Source organism: Cheilinus undulatus, linkage group 4, assembly GCF_018320785.1.
Source record: "Cheilinus undulatus linkage group 4, ASM1832078v1, whole genome shotgun sequence".
Lineage (NCBI taxonomy): Eukaryota > Metazoa > Chordata > Actinopteri > Labriformes > Labridae > Cheilinus > Cheilinus undulatus.
The window spans coordinates 53,096,921-53,108,261 of record NC_054868.1 but is presented as its reverse complement, the minus strand read 5'-3'; the positions used below and the strand labels follow the sequence as shown (position 1 = coordinate 53,108,261).

The 11,341-nt window shown below is 38.8% G+C and overlaps 2 long non-coding RNA genes across 2 annotated transcripts; one reads left to right on the top strand and one right to left on the bottom strand.

Moving 5' to 3' along the window:
- Nucleotides 1–2,255: 2,255 nt before the first annotated feature.
- On the bottom strand, nt 2,256–4,131 carry LOC121508195. Its single transcript, XR_005991788.1, has 3 exons — nt 3,942–4,131; nt 2,432–2,550; nt 2,256–2,348 (listed from the first exon to the last, which is right to left on the bottom strand). It is a non-coding gene; the product is annotated as an uncharacterized LOC121508195 (long non-coding RNA).
- A 2,571-nt stretch (nt 4,132–6,702) lies between these two features.
- On the top strand, nt 6,703–9,359 carry LOC121508194. Its single transcript, XR_005991787.1, has 4 exons — nt 6,703–6,818; nt 7,952–8,045; nt 8,428–8,615; nt 9,228–9,359. It is a non-coding gene; the product is annotated as an uncharacterized LOC121508194 (long non-coding RNA).
- Nucleotides 9,360–11,341: the final 1,982 nt, after the last annotated feature.

Sequence of the window (11,341 nt, the reverse complement as noted above, 5' to 3'; positions counted from 1 at the left end):
TAGTGTGTAAGAATGAATCTGCTGGATGTTAGAAAGAACAGAGAGAGAAGCCATTTCAACCCTTGAGATTCACCTACGGGGGCTTTGTGTGGTTGGAAGAAAAAACCCTCCAGCGATGAATTTACATCCACAATAATTCCACAAAAACCAGACAAAATTTAAATCCTCAAAAGCGTGTAAAATTAATCCATTAGTTTTGTTGATAAAATGCAACCAAGAACTAAAATTGGGGTTTAAAAAACCTTTATTTTGACAAAGCTTCAGCAAAAATACATACCAAAATTTCTGTAGAAATTCAAAAATAAAACCTGAGTTGATTAGACTCAGCAAATTTCATTGAGGAGTACAGGCATCAACAGCAAAGAAATAATGGATTATATAAAAAAATTTAAATGATTACATGAATGAAAAAGATTTCAAAGTCAATTTAAAGCAAAAACAAAACACACTGGTTCAACATGAGAATAAAGGTACCAAAAATTCAAAATGGTTAAAAACTCACAAGTTGAAACCACAAAAGATAGCTTCTGGTTTAATTTAAATCTCCATCTTGGACCATAAACTGTTTATCCTGATTGGCTGATGCTACCTTCGGTGAGCAAAATACCAGCATGGGTCTCCCTGACTTTTAATAGCCGTTGGGTAGTACTTGTTAGCTTCTGTTCATCCCCTCTTTTGTAGAGGGGTTTCCTTTCCACTCACAAGTAGTAACGACCCTTAACTGGTTTGTTCTCCGATAGGAGTTATCACTGAAGAAGGTCTCAGGACCTAAGAACAGGTACATGCCAATCAGAGCCTATGGTTGGACTCTGTGCGAGAGCCCCGACAGGAAATTTGAGGCCTTTTTATTAGGTACGCTAGGTCTCCACCCGTACTGCGACTTCCAAGAAAAGTAATCTTAGAAACCAGACTTTAGGGAAAACTTCATGTTGAATCTAAGTTTAGAATTGAGAAGGTCACTATAGTTTACCGGAAGTCAAAGTTCATCCAGAAGGTCACCTGCTGAGGTAAAAGAAGTTCACCCAAAGCAAAAAACCCCTTGCTGTGCTTAGAAATTCACCAAAAGGTCTCTTGTGGTTTCACATCGACTTGTCTCCATCATGTTTACATAGAGGTGCTTGCATCGTCAAGAAGCTCTTCACACCTCTGCGAGTCGCGTTTTCTTTTTTTTGTTTTTCATTTCTTTAATTTTTTAAAGCAGATAACCTTTGCATAGCCTTCCACTGCCACAGAACAATAGAGAGAGAAAAAACAACTTAAAACCACATACAAAGAAACCCGCCTGTTGCTAGGGCAGATTTCTGACGTCATACTCTGTTATATCACTTTAGGATAAATGTTTAACAAGCCTCAAAAAAGGAGCAACAATTCCACCTGGCCTTCCACACGCTGCAGGTTTCCAGTGCCAGAGGATGCAAAGACTCAGAGCATCACTGAGCCACCGCCATGCTTAACTGTGGGCACAGTCTTCTTTTCATCAATGCTTCATTCTTCTTCCTCCAGACATACCACTGATCCAATGTGCCAAAAAGTTCCAGTTTTGTTTCATCGTTCCACAGAACAGAATCCTCAAACCTCTGTGGCTTAGTTCTATGATTTTGAGCAGACTGGAGATGACTTTTCTTGGGTTCTGGGTCAGTAGTGGTGCACGTCTAGGAGTTCTGGCATGGTAGTCGTCTATGTTCAGTACTTGTCTTTCTGTACTCACTCAAACCTCAGTCCCTGTTGCCACCAGGTTTTGCTGGAGGTCTTTAGCAGTCACTCAAGGGTTTTTCACAACCTGCCTTCTCAGATATCTGGCTTCAGCCTTTGATAGCTTCCTTTTTCTCCCCGTCCAGGTAGTGGAACCACAGTTCCTGTAACTTTGAACTAGTGAACTCTGCTTCCAACAGTGTCTCTAGAACATTCAGGGCCTTTGCTATCTTTTTATATCCTTGTTTGTGAAGGCCAGTCAGCTCTTGTCTGAACTTTCTGGACCATTCTTTTCAATTAAACATATTTCTAACATGCAGTCAAGTGTGATACTCCCAAACCCCTCACAGTTCAGGTATTTCATGTTCCAGCTCAAGCAGACCTGTTGCAGCTAGTGAAGCCCTTGATTAGCTGCATCAGGTGTTCTTGAAACAACACTGGTTTTGCATTTTGTATGCCTCTTTTATGACTTATGAGGAAGACACAAAATTCTATGAAACCCATAATCTTAGAAGCATTTATTTTCCTTATAATGTGAAGAGAAATATTGAACATTAGACTTCTGATGCACCAAATCACACAGAAGGAACTCATGTGATCAGAAATATAAACTACCTTTATGTCAGCTTGTGTTGCTCTTTGGAATTTTGTGGTGTCTGTGAAAAAAAAAATGTTGAAGTTAAAAAAAAGACAAAAACACAGCCTCAAAATACAATAAGAATGCTTTATCAAACTTTACCATAGTAGATGCCTCCATCACTTTGGTATGATCTTTGTGCCCACTGCTCTGTTTGGATACCAAGTTAAACCACCGGCCAAAGGGAAAATCAGAGGAAGCTTGGTTCTTCCTTGCAGCTCCTGTTGAAACAGAATGACTCTTAATTAATGGACAGGAACAGGAAGTATCCTTGTTTTATTTAGTTAAGCTATGAACACGTTCTTCTTATCTGCTTGACACTTTGTCTGAAAAGTGTCTTAAGCGGGGTACACACATAAGGATCTAAATCTTAAGAGATTTTTTATCTGTTAGAGACACAAATACTGGTGCTGTAAAAAATTAGGAATATAATTTATTAATTAACCACTTTATTTCCCAAATACCAAACAATGTGTCCTAACAGAATACAAGCCCTGGCTATTGTTTTGCATTGTGCAACATCAAATGGGACATTTAGTCCTTCATTTTTTAACTGGGGAGAGACAAATATTTAATTAATTGGTCTCTAATGGTGCCACCGTTCCACCTGCGGCTTATAGTCCAGTGCGGCTTGTATATGTACACATTTGTTTTTTTCCCTAAATTTAGCTGGTGCAGCTTATATTCAGGTGCGCTTTATAGTCCGGAAATTACGGTAAATATCTTTGTCTCTTTGCCTCTGTGTTAATGTAACCCACCTTTTTTCTCCTTTAGTTTTGGTGTTTGGTTTGTTCAAAGTAACAAAAGCACTTCTTCTACATACACCACAGTATACCTTTTGGTTAAATGGAACATAAAATCTCAGCCCTTTAAATAGGGGATTAAAAAAACAATATTATCAAAGTAAACTGACAATCCTCTGTCAAATAAAAATAAAATTCAACCAAAAATGTTCCTTTTCCTTTGTTTTTGACTCAGTCTATATTTTTATTTGAGCTACCCGACTATTACACTGATGGCTGTCCATCCTGATGTCTGATGATGATGGCAGATGAAGCAGAAGGGATGAGATGAGAAGAAATGCTGATGACCGGGGACCAAGATACAGATGTGGAGAAATGAGATGAATGAAGATGAAGACCGGGGACAGTAGGATGGCAGGGACTCCAACCTCAACTGTTCAGAATAATTTCACACCAAAGAAAAAACCTGGCCTGCACAAGACGTGCAGAAAGTCACTTCAATTGTCCATTTTTATCTATAAATTCCTCTTTTTGCAAAGTTAACAATCATACTTAATTCACAAAATTCAGTACACTTCACAACATTAATTATTCACACAAGGAATGATAAACTTGTTTTAACATGTCCATTTTTAACAGCTGAGCTCAATTTTAACACATTTACAACCATCTGTATCATGTTAATATCATTTAACATCATGAATTATCAACAAAACAAAAAGCATAACCGGTAATGTATTCTCCTTTTTGAATAAAATCTTAGTCTTAGCTCATCCTGACTGTTTTTAAACATATTCAAGCTAAAATCAACTATGAAGCTGGCACATTGTTGATGCTAACATGCAGGTTTGCTATTTTTTCTCACTCACCGGGAAAATCAGTATGAGGACAAGCAAAGAACTCCTCCGTGAGGCGTAGTGTTTCACTCCTTTTTAACGTTTCTCTTAACTTGCAGGGCTGCCAAAGGTTTCTCCTGACTGAAATAAACAGTATATCACTTTTTTTAAAATCTTAACATCTCTCTACAGTAGTCTTTTTGTCAAAGAGTCCAGCACATGCACATGCTGCTCTCTCATCAAGCTAAGGAACAGTGAAACTTAAGAGATACACACTCATCCTCTTTACCAGGTTACACCAGCAGGGGGTGCTGTGCTCTCTATATACACAAAAGTATTTATTCTAAAAAGGTCCAATTTTTACTTTAACTCATCTTAAAACTGTTTTGATATAAAAGAAAATATATAAACCATGACTTTTAACAGTTTTAAACTCCATTTGAGTGTTTTTTTTAATCATCTTTTAATGAAATTTAAGACTTTTAATGCTTTTTATCTGTGTTACTCAAGGGAAATACATTTCAACCGATGTTTAAGGTGTGCCCTGATTACCTGGGCTACATTAACATAAATCACAGCACAACTCTTCAAGCACAGACATGAAAATAATTAATCCTACACCAGCTCATTTCTTACACAAGCAAACAAGCTCTGTTAGGGTAAAAAATGGTAGAGCACTTCATGCTGCTGAGTTCATGGGTTGTCAGGACACCTTAATAAGAATCAATGTAATCAAGATTTCTTTGTTGCTGACACTTGATTGTGCTGCACACTGTTAGGACACGGTATACCATTTCACACTCCTGTCTTTTCTATATTTTGGACTCCAAAAAGACAGCAAAGTCTCTGTACTTTGTCTATCAGTTCTCTCCTGCTTCCAATACAATGCTTTGGTTTCTCTGTTAGTTTACCCACGTATCAGCTACCCACAAACCGAGTCTTCTTGTGTGTTTCTTGTGTTTTTACTCACAGACACCACCTTTTGGCACAGTCATGCAGCAAATCTAACTCCTCACAGGTTAACAACAGCTGTGTAAATAATGGTACAGCTCAGAAAAATACAACAGCACTGTCAGTTTGAACATACTAAAAATAATAAGCATGGTACAAAAATACTGAATAACCTGCACATAAAATAGTGTAGGGGGCCTGATTATAATTTAGGTTAACGTGAAATTTCATCCATAATGAAAGAAAAATGTTTCAGTTGACCTCTCACACATAAATTATAATTTATTGAATTTACATTACAGTCCTGATCCAACTAGGTGGTCGGTCAGGGGGTCAAAGTATAATCCGTTTTTCTGTCAAAACCAATAAACGAAAAAGGAAAAATGGTGCCCTTTTTCCTTTTCAACCACAAATGAAAAAAAGTTTTCTTTCTGAACAAAAAATGAAAAACCAAAAACCAAAATCAAATAACAGCCCGAAATTGGTTTTTGGATTTTCCCTTTTTTGTACTCAAGTACGATTGTCTCCCCTCCCTTCTCCCCCCGCTGGCCTACACTCACAAACTTCAAGCATACGGTACTGCGATTTTCTACGCTACCTAACCCTGTGCTCCTTGCATACATTTGCGTGCTTGTGCTCATGCATGAAGCGTACTGTACCCCCCATACACCTCCTCCAAGCGTACCGTACCAGCGAAGTGAAACCGTACTAAAGGCGTCAGTCGTACTTGGGTACAGTACAGATTGCCTAGTGTGAGTGCGCCCAGGAGGTGTACTGGAGTATGGTATGCTTCATGCATGAGCATGCGAACCTACACAAGGAGCACAGGGTTAGGTAGCACAGACAACCTTGGTACGGTGCGCTTGGAGTAGTGTGAGCACAGGCCAGAGGGGGAGAAGGGAGGGGGGACAATCGTACTTGAGTAAGGTATGGAACAACTGGCCCTGGTGTGAGTGCGCCCTGAGTAAGTTGGTAGTGTAGTGAAATGATATAATTGATAATAATGTATCAAAGCCTCAAAAATTTTGTCTTCCTTTCACCTTCAGCTGATTCCATCCAGCATTTACTTTGTCATGGATTCTGGTGATGTTGTGCTGCCCGGCCCCACTGGCTACATAGATGACGTTTACTTAGGTCAACGATGTGAGGTCTGTGGGGATGAGGAACGTCCCATTTCACAAGTACTTCCTGGTAGGGCTACAACTAATGATTATTTTTTATTGTTGATTAATCATTTAGTTATTTTCTTTAATTGATTAGTTCTTCATTTTATAAAATGGTGAGAAATGTCAGAGTTTCTCAAAAACCCAAGATCACATCCTCAAATGTCTTGTTTGTCCAGAACTAAAAGTAATTTCCTAGTTTAAGAATAATCGTTTAAAATTGTTTCAGCACCTCCTGCAAGACAGCCTGGAGCATTAGGGTTCAGTTTTACTGCAAGGCCTTCTGCTTCCACTGCAGGACCCCCTCCACCCTCACGTCCAAGCAAGACTTTTCACCAGGTATGAAACCAAATAATCTTTTTACTTTTATTTACAAAAACATGACAGAAATGTCCTGCCAAGCTGCTGATAAAAGCCTTTCAAGAATAATAAGTAAAGACACTTAATCCAGTCTGTGTGTGTCTCTCTCCCCCCTCTCTGTTGTTTTCTTGAAAAGAACATAATACTAGGAAGGGTGGATAGAGGAAGCCATAGCCTAGATGGCTCTTCCTTGTATGTTGAGTTTGTCCAGCAGGAAACAACCATAGCTCACATGGCTGATAAAGTGAAACAGGAGCTGAGGATGGAGGAAATGATTATCCTCTGTGATGGCCAAAGGAACAAGCTGGTGGAGTCCAGCGGGACAACTATGTTTTAGTATGTACAAAGTTTATCAGCCATCCTGACTTGATAGAAGGCCTTGTTGCACAGATTTTTTGGAAGGAACTGAAGGAACTCTTTTTTGATTAGTTGCATGGTAAGATAATGATTTTTGTTGACTAAAAAAATCTGTACAATTACCAGATGCAGATTAGCTAGCCTCATATGTAAACTCATCTGTTGGAAGCAAGATGAGGTTTCATCTTTTAGCCATAGCAAAAACATTATAGTTATTCAAAAGGGGTCCATTTAATTTGTAGGAGCAGTAAGATTTTTTTCTCTTTGATTTTAATATTATCCCTCGTTGAAAGGGGACCATCCAAATTAATGGCAAAAAATTAATTAATTATCAGTCTTCAATCAGAGTTCATTCACTGAAGCAGGGATCAGAACTTTCTTTCAACAAAGAAACATACCAAAAACAAACAGTGATACCTTAAACAGGATCACGGAGGGGCGTGTTTTAGGCTGACTTGTTGCGAGCATCGAATGTCTTGTAACCTTGAGTTGAAAGTTTAAGAATAAAAGTACATTTTTCATCATTATCAAAGTGAAGTTTGTCTCACACTTTGTAAAGATTTGAATTGCTTGAACATAGAATAAGTTTGTGGATTATCTGAACGGCTTCAAACATGCAACACAGTATTTTAAAACATGTCGACTTTGACTACAAAATTTTATCTAATTTTTGTCTCTGGTTACACACAAGGTATGGAACTACCTCATAGAGATGACTGACTTACTGTCCCTTGTTGCCCAATGAAAGATTTCCAGGGTTCAGGCTCTCTTTTGCATTATTTTTTCTTGTGACTGACCTTTGTAAATAGCCAGACTATTAATCAAAGTCATCAACAATTCTGTTATGTTGCTGTTGCGCATTATAAAAGAAAGTGCACAGCAGACAAGGCGGCAAAACAAAGATCTTAAAAAATATCAGCTCATTGTAATACTAATTATTTTACTTGCTTATAAATCAGAGGGATGGGGTGGAGTCAAAGTTAAAGCTCTCTAGTTAATACGCTAAGCTTGGAGTGCAATGGCTAATTTTAGTACTTGGAAAATCCAAACCATAATAGACTGAAACAGTCTTTTTGCTTGAAAAAAAAGTGGTCAAGACATGTAACAAGTTTGTTATACTGGTAAAGAAACCACACACAGATTCTCTGTAGGCTCTTTATATACCAGCTGTCTGTTGGAAAACAAACAATCAAATTTGTGTCTTTTCTGTAGGTCTGGCATTCTGGAAACAGAATGCCAGGAAGATTGTCGCTCTCTCTGTGAGCGCTTATGAGGAGCTGCAAAGGAGAAAGAAGAGGAGGAGTGGGTAAGAAGTATTTCATTTATCCAAAACAACTAAGTACCTCAGATAATCTAAATACCGTTGTAAACATCTGCATGTTTGAGTGGAGAAGTCTATGTTGGCAAATGTAGACCAATAATTGTAATGTGTCCACCTACAATATGTTTGATGTTAAATCTGACCTGGTATGCACACTGTACAAATGGGGAGCACTTCGTAAATGGATGGTAGCGTTACCTTGTTTCATTTGTCCTTATGCAAATATAAATAGCTCACAACTAGGCCACATTAAATTAAATAATCTCCTCAAAATTCAAGACCGCAATGTAAACACAGTAGCTGCATGCTTATCCACATCAGTAATTGCAATGTTGACAAGTGAAATTATCTTCTCTTATCCTCCCAGTGTCTCAGAGGACAGCATGAGAGAGAAGCTGGAGGAGCTCTTCCTGGCAGCAGAAGAGTTGCCAGCAGTAATCAAAACCCTGCAGGACCTGGGACAATATGCCAGGTCCAATAAAATGACTACAACAGCCTTGACTGAGGAAGAAGTGACCTCTGTCGAGGCCACATACAAATGTGTCATCTGCAGAGGTTTGTAAGATACACATTTAATCTATTGCATAAAATCAGTTTGCAAACACACCTTTTTTAAGTTGGCAACAGACTCTGAATGAACAAACTCCCATGAGGGAAGTGGAACTACTAAGGAAACAGTCAATATGAAATAGTTTTCCTCACCCACAAATCTGGGACATTTGCGTGTGTATTGTATTTTCTCTATACGTAATATGCAAGCTTTATGTAGTCATAATTTTTGATTGATATTTTCCCCCCATAAATGGGCTATAGTTTGGGATTTAGACATTTACACTAAATCTAACAATCACAACTAGTTTACAAGGTTCACCTGAATACACCATTATTTAGCTTGTACTAGCTCTTTGTCAAATACTACACAAAACACTGTATAATTCTCAAAATATGTGGTAATATGTATTAACAAATGTATTCATATAGACAATACACCCAAATATACTCTACTCACAAGAAAAAAGGAGATCCAATATCACTTTGGAGTTCAAAATGTAAGCAAGTTATAATATATAAAGAGTGCTAAACAAATGTATTAGACCACCTGTCATATTTGTCTCAAAGACCATCCAACAACATGAAGTGCTTTAATGCGGACTCTTTCATTTTCAGTGAGCGCTCCACGTTTTACCATTTTGAACAGGAATGAGGGATTTCAAACTGAATTCACCCAAATTGGCTGTCGCCTTTGTGTTGATCAGTGGTTGATCCATGAGCCAAGCCGCCCGAAGTGCAGAGATCCAGATTTTGAGAGGAGCAGATCTGAGCTAACAGGGATGGAGGAGACGGTAAACATTTTTAGAGACTCAATTAGAGATTAATTTTAATTTTTTTGTGTTTTATGTTTTAGTTCCACATTAAAAAGTATGTTTTGTTTCTGATATGGTTGTTTTCTTTCTCTTGTTTCTTGTTTCTTGTTTAGTTTCCCCACTGAACGTTACCCACCTGTTCTGTATTTATAATAAAAGACTGTTCATCTGTGTTCCTGAGTCAAGTCCTTATTCTATAACCCCTAGTTAAACACATACAACACATACATCAGTGCAGTTGATTTGTTTCACTGTGTGGACTTGCAAACACATTGAGGTCATTTAAATAAAAACTACCTTGTCCATATACCTGCAAACATTTAGCTCTTTTTAAACTGGCATAATGTAATGTCTCATGACAGGGTAATCTCCAGTGATCAGGCACAGGCCCAGCAAGAAAGAGGAGCACCCCACTGTCTGTCCCTGGCAGCCCAGCTTAGAGGGCCTCGATGCACAGGATAGTTGAAAGTATCATGGCTGCAACTTGAGTTTCCCTCATATGAACATTAAACGATCCTTGTCACATTCAAATGTTTAATAGGAGCTAAGGTGTTTTTATATACGTGTCCATTTGTGAGGGACAACAACACAAACATCCCTTCTTCTGCAGGTCTACTCTTCATCTAACTACACCACCTTGTCATCAACTGCATCAAACTCATCATCAGTCCGTTATAGGTTCTCATTTTCAAACAAGGCATTCAGAGATGGCAAACCTCGCCCCCTCACGCAAAACGGACCGACTGCTGGTACAATAGGAATAGGCAAGAAATATGGGTCACAGAGCTACAACGGCGTCATTGATGAGGAAAACTGAACTTTTGGGGATATTTAGACAAAGAATTTTGCATAAAACCACAGATCCTTTAAGCAAACTTTAACCTTTTAACTTCTAGATGTTTTCACTCATTGGTGGAAGCAATAATATCCTGGACTTATACCGGAAAGGATGATAAATTAACCCCAAAATGTAAATAGTCCGCTGTTGACATCCTATTCCTGCGTGAACTCGCAGTTCTCCCGTGATCTCTTCCTGCTGATCGGGGCTGTGCGCTTCGGTGCACGGCGCACTCGTCCTATGCGGAAATTGTGGGACAGTCTCTCAAGCGTGTTCTGGGTCTTCCCCGGGGTCTCCTACCAAAGGGACGTGCCCTGAACACTTCACCAGGGAAGCGTCCTGGAGGCATCCTAATTAATTAGATGCCCGAGCGACCTCATGTGGCTCTTCTCAACGTGGAGGAGCAGTGGCTCTACTCCGAGCTCATCCCGGATGACCGAGCTTCTCATCCCGTTTCTAAGGGAGAGCCCAGCCACCCTACAGAGGAAGCTCATTCTGGCCGCTTGTACCCACAATCTTGTCAGTTGTTAGTTATCAGTATCAGGGTATGTTAATGTGTCTGCACATGCCATGAAGTTGCTCATGTTGCAAGTTAATGTACCTAATGACATGGTTAATAAATCACCCACACTGACCGTTGGCTTATGCGAGTATGAACACAGAGGGTTACATCATAGGCTATGTGGGCCACAGTTCAGGTCTTATTTCTTGCACAGGTCCAGTGTATTTATTTATATCATGACCGTCTATAAATAGCATCAACCGGAGAGCCACACCACACCGATCGCGAAGGTGAATTAAGTCGTAGCCAGCATTAACTATCTCATGTCTGCACATTAAATATCTCCTGGCTACACAATATTAATTTTTTTTTTAATATTTATTTTTAATTTCTGTTTCCTGAAATTATCATACCGAGCCTAATGGTGTATATGATAAAACACTGTAAAATTGTTCAAAAATATAAGTGCTATTTTAACGTTACCTATCTTTTTATTATTAATTTATAAGTTTGGATTTTATTTTGGTAGGGAGTCCATTTACGTCATGGTCACGTGCTTCCGTTTTTTCTTTTCCGG